Source organism: Pan troglodytes, chromosome 4, assembly GCF_028858775.2.
Source record: "Pan troglodytes isolate AG18354 chromosome 4, NHGRI_mPanTro3-v2.0_pri, whole genome shotgun sequence".
In the NCBI taxonomy this organism is placed as follows: Eukaryota; Metazoa; Chordata; class Mammalia; order Primates; family Hominidae; genus Pan; species Pan troglodytes.
Genome location: NC_072402.2, coordinates 137,345,753 through 137,354,012, shown reverse-complemented (window position 1 = coordinate 137,354,012; position 8,260 = coordinate 137,345,753).

The following is an 8,260-nucleotide window of genomic DNA, read 5'->3' as shown; positions in this document are numbered from 1 at the left end:
CAGTCCCCAGAAAGGCTCTCCCCATTCCAAATCCAAAGCAGGAAACAGGGCTGGCCCCAGAGCTCAGCAATCTCCCCACTCCCATTCCCAGTGGTGCATGTGTGTGGGAACAGGGCCAAGATTCATCAGTCCTTCAGCACACCCTTAAAGGCCACTCCTGTGGTTCCAGTGCAAGGCCAGCTGGGCTGTAGCCCTCACTTCCTCAGTTCAGGCCTGGGCCCACCCAAGGGCTTCCAGGAAATCTCTTGTAGCCAGGGAGCTCCCCCTAAAGGTCCTGTCTAGAATGACTCCCCGCATTCCCTAGTTTTGCCTGGCTGTGTGACCTTTGTTAATTCCCCAACCTCTCTGTGCCCAGATCCCAAGTCCTGCCCACAGATCCAAGACACCCTTCAACCCCCTCACAGAGGCTCTCTTTGACTAGGGAGAGAGGTGTGGGCCTGTGACCTAGAATGTGGAGAGGAAAGATGCTGGCTGTAGGTGCCACAATCACCCAGTCACTTATCCCTCTCCCTTCCCCTTCAAACAGAGCTGGGAAACAGCTGGGGGAGATCTGGCCTCCTTCCACAGCATACCCCTCCTCCGTGGCTGGAGGCAAATCCTCCCCCAACCCCAGGCTTTTATTCACCAGGCAGGACAACTGGATTCCCTTTTGTCCCCCAAGGTAAGGGGAAGGACAGACAGACACTGGGCAAAGACACATAGGCTGGCTAGCCATGGCCATTATTCTGCCTGCTCACCCTGTTTGTAGGCACACTCTTGCAGGCCTTAACAAGTGGGCATGTGAGCCATAGGCTGCAAAAGGGCCCAGCCAGTCTGCCCCAGGTCCCTGGATGTCCCAGGAGCTAGCCCAGCTCAAAGGAGGGCAAACCTCTAGCTTGCACAGGAATCCAAGAAAGATGTCTCACTGTCCAGGCCTACCTCCCTGAACCATAAGCACCCACGGTCACAACCCTTTAATTTGATAAGGTCATTTTCCACCAAGCATTGCCTATGGGTCAGGCTGGTGACCAAGTGCCCGTTTTCTAGATGAGAAAATCAAAGCAAAAGACAGATAAGTTTATTGCCCAACTGAAAACCCATGGTCTTGTGATTCAAACCCAGATCTGATCCTGTTCTTCAAAGGCTACAGAGCCTTCGTGTTTATGCATCACACCCTGATGCATAAACACTAAGGAGTGTACATGCTCACAATTCTCACTCTCAAGCTCCTGAACACATGTGCAGTCCCCTTCTGCACACACACATACAGGCTGGCCTAAGCTCTCCCATGCCTGGGGCCTGTCAGCCACATTCTCCATGGCTCCCTCCTTCTAACAGGGACAGGGACAGGCAGGGAATCTAAATTCCCAGGTTTCCGCCCTGACCCTGACCCCACTCTTTTCCCACTCAGAGAACACATTCCTCCTGCTACAGCCAGAAAACCAGCCCCAGAGGGAGGCCTGGGGGAGAATAAGCAATTCTGGGGGCCAACTGCCTAAGCTCCAGTTATTTGCCTGGGTTTGACATAACAGGAAGTCAGCAGCTTTCCCTGCAGGTAGCTCCCACCCTCTAGCGAGGCTAGACCCAAGGCTTCCCTCCTTATTCCAGAAACTTTCTTAGTTGAGATTCCTTTGGATCCAGCAAAATCCCTCACATGATTAGGCACTACAGCAGGACTCGTGGAGCTCTCAATGCACCCTTCTCCTTAGAGTCTATCAGTAGGCAAAAGCTTAGGTTCTAGGTACCAACAGCACCCAGGCAGCTTTCCCCATCTAGGGGCAGTGGTAGCTAATTCTCACAGCCCTGCCTGGGGCTCCCAAATAAACTCCTTGACCTGGGAATTTAGATTTCCTGCCTGCCCCTGTCCCTGTTAGAAGGAGGGAGCCATGGAGAATGTGGCTGACAGGCCCCAGGCATGGGGGGCTCAGCCACTTGGTGGGCTCAGCAAATCTGGAACATTTGCATATCCAGATGGCCAAGCCTTGAATTTCAAAGATTTCCCCATGAAGAGGCAGCTGGCTTCTGGGTGGTGGCCCTGGACGCTCACACCTGTTGGGCTGGAAGACTGAGGAGACCAGGGCCCCAAAATACAAGATAAATTTGAAACAGACGAGAACATTTCCCAGGCCCTATCACGAGCCCCCAACTCTGCTCCTTCTGTCCCCAGGCCTCCATCTTCAAGGTCTAAGGAGCCATGTGCTGGTTGCCCAGGGTAGGTGGGCAGGCAAGTGATAATGGACTGCTGCCTCTGTGACCTGCTAGAAATATGGGATCTCCTTGTTCACATGCAGCAATAGACAGATCTTTTCCTGCATGTAACCTGGAACTAGGTGGGCAGAGGTCCTAACCTGGAGCCTGGTTCACCTATTCACACACAGAGACACGGCTGCCATAGCAGCGGGGAGGGCAGAGGGGAGCTGGCAGCTTGACACTTCCAGTAGGCTTTGGGCTGAAATACAAGTCACTAACCTTTTCCTTCACTGTAAGGCTGAGAACCTGACTGAACTTGGCACTGGCCCATCTGATTCTGGATATACCACAAACAAAGCTTAAGTCCAAAACAATCTCCCCACTCCAACAAAAGCCCCTCTCAGGTTCTGCCCATGCAGATTCACTGACCACACGCCTCACGGTTGTCACAGCTATGGGTCACCACTGCCCTCTGCTGGCCACTCAAGGCACTAGCATCCACTCAGACACCAAAGCCATCATCTCACTCCCCACATAAGCAAACACACTTCAGTCATCACCTCCATCTGTGGGCACTGAAATGCAACTCCATTCAGCCGTCCTCTGAGCCAGGGGGCTGACAGGAGACAGGAAGAACAGGGACCACCTCAGGGACACAATGTATTAAGGAAGAAATCACAAAGGAATTCTGCTCCCTCCAATATACATCTGAAACTTCAAAAGGAAGTGCCCCGCCGCCCTTTTTTTTTTGAGTCAGAGTTTCTCTCTTGTTGCCCAGGCTGGATGCAATGGTGCGATCTCGGATCTCGGTTCACTGCAACCTCCACATCCCCGGTTCAAGAGATTTTCCTGCCTCAGCCTCCCAAGTATCTGGGATTACAGGCATGCACCACCACGCCTGGCTAATTTTGTATTTTTAGTAGAGACGGGGTTTCTCCATGTTGCTCAGGCTGGTCTTGAACTCCTGACCTCAGGTGATCCACCTACCTCGGCCTCCCAGAGTGCTGGGATTACAGGCGTGAGCCACCACGCCTGGCTGGAAGTGCCTTTTTATGAAGCTTGGAGGTTGAATCCAGGAAACAGTACCTGCCCTATAACTTGTTATGCACCAGAGCCTCCCCAACTTGCCTTGTTTCCTCCAAAGGAGGACTAAGCTGAGGTCACTTGGAACCATCCTTCCAAAAAGCTCACCTTCTCTGGCAAGTTTGGGAAAGCCTTGGTTTCCCTTGTTCCTTCTGTCACTCTGCAGCAGGTGACTGAAAGTCTCGGGTGCCCTCTCAAACAAGGCCAGCTCCCCTCGACTCTTTGTGCAACACATGACAGGTAGCCACACCTTCCAAGATGGCAGTGATGCTGGCTAGGAGGAGAAACTGCCCACAATGACCAAATCAGTATTGCCCCTTAATCAGATGGGAAAAGCTCCAGACAACTGTCACCACATAGGTAGCTTAGCATTTGCCAACTACCTCAAACATGGAACATTTCTCTTACCCAAGATGGTGCTGGCTCTGCGTCCCAAATGTTAGATTGTATTTGTGGGTTGTTTCTAGAAACCTCCAAGTCAGAGGGCCCAGGAGCTTTGGAGCTTCTAAAGCAATCTCATTTTCTATGGAGAACTTTAAACCCAAGGAAAGCTGGCAATTTGAAGACTAGGTTTTAAGTCAAAAAACCAAACCCTCCCCACTCACATTTTCTAGAGGCTCTAAAGTTTAGGGAAGGGTGACATCTTTTTAAGATTTAAGATTTTTAAGTACCAAAAAGGAAGTTTAAACAGAATTGAGAACAAGTGGCTCAGGGCAGGGAGAGGTGTGCCTGGGAAAATGGCAGTTGTCACTCCTCGCATCCTTAGAAGTTGGGAAAGGAACATGGTACATTCACCAAGGCTGCTGCTGCTCTTTCCTGTACAGCAGTCACAGGAGGCCTGGGCTGGACACTCAATGGCCTCTTCTTGGCTTTTCCAAATGGGATCAACCATTTGCTTTCAGAGTACAATGTTGGGCAATCAGGCTCCTCAGCTCTGGAAAAAACCATTCTACCAATAACAACTTACACAGGACGTTAAGAACAAACACACAAACCACCACTCAATCAAGGAAAACTATTAAGCTGCTGTCTTGGCACTAAGGTATTCATATAGTTTTACATCTGCTAAGAGGCAGATTACGCTGTGTCTCTGATCAGATAAAGATCCACAAATAATTTAGTTTAATGAAAAGTGACTGCTCATCACAAAAATGTCTGCCTTTGCCTTACCCAGACCAGGAGTAGACATAGAAAGAGCAAAGCTGGTTGGTGATTGTATTATACATTCAGCCAGAGGACAAAGGCCTTAAAGGCTTACTTAGTCCTAACCACTGAGCTTTTCTCCTTACATTGACTAAGGTAAAATATGCCAACAATGAAGGAATTGCTTCATGAATAGTAACCTTGACAATGTGATCCCGTCTCATTTCCCTATTTCTAAGCCCATCTGAGAAATTGGTCTGGAAATATACTGAGGGGCCTGAATATCAACCACTTATACCAGTCCTGATTAAAAAAGGTTATAGTGCCAGGGAAACACTTAAAGAAGGTTTTTGTGGGATGGAGAAAGCCAGTTTTCATCTAAGTGCATGCACAATATAAAAGAAAATAGGCTGGGCGAGGTGGCTCATGCCTGTAACCCCAGCACTTTGGGAGGCCGAGGTGGGCGGACTGCTTGAGCTCAGGAGTGTGAGGCTGCAGTGAGCCATGTTTGCACCACTGCATTCTAGCCTGGGCAAAAAAGTGAGACCCTCTCTCTCAAAAAAAAAAAAAAAAAAAAAACCACACACAAAAAAAAAAAAAAAAAAAGAAAAGAGAGAAAGAAGGAAAGTAAAGAAAGAAAAAGGAAAGTGGGGAAGGAGGGAGGCAGGCAGGCAGGCAGGCAAAGGGTGGGGGAAGGGAGGGAAAGGAAGAGAAAGAAAGGGAAAGGAAGGGAAGAAAAGGAAAATAGAAGGGACTAGCTCCAGGAGTGCCCCAAAGGAAGTCTATTTCCTCTTGCTGGATGTATAGTGCAAATAGTTTGCTACCTTCAGTTATTTTCATATTAAAAATCTGCTTTCTTGGCTGGGTGTGGTGGCTCATGCCTGTAATCCCAGCACTTTGGGAGGCCAAGGTGGGCAGATCACCTGAGGTCAGGAGTTCAAGACCAGCCTGGACAACATGGTGAAACCGTCTCTACTAAAAATACAAAAAGTAGCCAGGCGTGGGTGGCATGTGCCTATAATCTCAGCTACTCAGGAGGCTGAGGCAGGAAAATCACTTAAACTTGTGAGGTGGAGGTTGCAGCGAGCCAAGATCGCACCACTACACTCCAACCTGGGCGACAGTGAGACTCTGTCTCCAAACAACAACAACAAAAAACAAACCTGCTTTCTCCTGCCTAACATCACTCACCAAAATAACCCATCACTTGAAATAGTGTTTCATAAAGGGAAAATGAGGAAATCAAAAGGAGATGGATTCCTAACACTAGTTAGTTTTCTGTAGGAGTAATAAAAATGCTTACTCCTGATTTGGAAGGAAGGAAAGATGTGTTTATAATCCTGAAGACCTGGGAATGAGAAGAGTTTTTTTTTTTTTTTTTTTAAGACTGAGTTTTGCTCTTGTTGCCCAGGCTGGAGTGCAATGGCGCGATCTCGGCTCACCACAACCTCCGCCTCCCGGATTCAAGCGATTCTCCTGCCTCGGCCTCCTGAGTAGCTGGGATTACAGACATGTGCCACCATGCCCGGCTAATTTTGTGTTTTTAGTAAAGACGAGGTTCCTCCATGTTGGTCAGGCTGGTCTTGAACTCCTGACCTCAGGTGATCCGCCCACCTTGGCCTCCCAAAATGCTGGGATTACAGGCATGAGCCACAGGGCCCAGCTGAGAGTTCTCCTCTTCAAAACTTACCCTGGGTAGTTAATGGGTGCCATACAGCACACAGAGACAAAGCCAGAGTTTCACCTTAATTACAGACAAGGGACAGTTTATAGGCATTCCAGCCATAATTTAGAAATAATCCATTTCTCCTGACAAGCTACCCAGGTCTCAAAATAACTTGTTGAAACAAAGAGGAATGATTCAGAAAGCAGAGTATTTTAGCAGTTGGAAGTGGAAAAAGAAGGCCTCTATTGCTAGGTTAGTGTAGAGAAAGGGTCTCTCTCTGACAACTACCTTTTCCTTCTCTTCACAGACCTTCCTAACTTCTCTCTCCCCACCCCTACCGCCCTCCTTCCAAGTCTCTGTACTAGTCAAAGTGCATAAACTCGCAGGACAATGATACCTTTGACTACTGATTCGCCAATAGCAAAGCATATAAGTATCTGAAGTGACTTCATTTTACCAAAAGACACTGCCCCAGCTTTAACTTGACAAAGTACTTTAGGCTATTAAGAAGCAAACAACAGGAAACCATACACTTGACGTTCTCCTGTAACTTTTCCAAGATAATCAAGGTTGCTACAGACTGGATTTTACATACAACAAAGTCATAGAAACTTCTGTGAAGAGCAATGTGGTCCAGATGAAAACCACCCTGAGGGATTTTTTGTTGTTGTTGTTTTTGGTGAGTGGGAAAGGTGGCTTCTCTCACTGGGCTTTCTTTCTGGCCAGGCACATATACACAGACTGGACCAAAGAAGCTTCATACTCAAATGGGCAAGACCAAACCCCATTCAAGGGCCTAATGTTGTTTGTGACCATCCAAACCCCTTCATTTGGCACCTGCACACCTGGAGGATGGCTTTTATTTGGCACTTAAAAATACTTAAGAACACTCTTGTGAAAATATCCATATTATGATCTAATAAATGGTAATAAGCTGGCTGCTCTCTAAGATGACAGGCAAATACAGAATGAGCTTTCAGGATCTGTGCAACTGACCCACGGTCAACAGTATGTAGTTAATAGCAAGCCAATAATTGATGGAAGGCTGGGTATGGTGGCTCATGTCTGTAGTCCCAGCACTTTGGGAGGCTGAGACAAGAGGATCACTTGAGCCCAGGAGTTCAGGACCAGCTTGGGCAACATAGTGAGACTCCTGTCTCTAAAAAAAATTTAAAAATTAGCCAGGTGTGGTGGCATGTACCATAAGTCCCAGCAACTTGGGAGGTTGAGGCAGGGGGATTGTTAGAGCCTAGAAGGTTGAGGCTGCAGTGAGCTGTGCTGTCATGACTCTGACTGCACTCCAGCTTAGGCAAGAGAATGAGACCCTGTCCCTCTCTTAAAAAAAAAAAAAAAAAAAGATGAATTCCCACTTGCCCATAATACTGAGAATACAGGGTGATTTTAGGCTTAAGCTAAATTCTAACTCCTTTCCCCACAACTGTTAACAGTTAAGCCTTTTCTGCAAAGTCAAGGATGCTAATAAGAGATGCTTGAAATGCTTATAAGAGAACTGTAAGAGGTTTTGGGTTTTATCACACAAGTTCCAAGGTGGAGGAGCAGTGACAGTGAGAGATAAGACAAGGTGAACAAGTTTAAAACCAAAAGCAGTGGACATTTATTCCTTAATTTTTGTGCAAGAGTGTAAAGATGCATTTGAAAGAACCTGATGGCTAGAGCATCAGCCATGGCTTTCAGGTTGGCCTAGTTTACAATTAGGAAAAGAAGGGGGGAAAAAAGGTAACTTGCCTAGTTCACATGAATGATGTTTCTGGCAAACACAGTTGTTTACAAGTTTCAAGCTATATTTTACTAGGGTCAAGGGAAGACTTCAAAAAGCCACATACAGTACAATTTAAAATTGTGTGAACATCCTGCAAATGTTAGTGCAAAGTAATTATGTAGACTCTCCAAACAAGACTGTGCTCTTGTTTCCCAGGTTTGGTCAATGTTGCTCTTTTATAATTACAATCACAGAAGCTTAACTTACCAAATAGCAATGCCTCTGTGTTTTATGTCCTATGTACCAAGGGAATGTCACAAGGTTTTGATGAAATGCAGCTTAGTTTCATTAATAAAGCAAATTTCTTATTGAATTTAACAATCAAGTTCCTGGAATGCTGCATGTGTTGTTTCATGGAAATGCTCTTAAGCTTATGCCTCTAACTTGTTCAATAAAATTACTCGTAAGATATCCTTTTT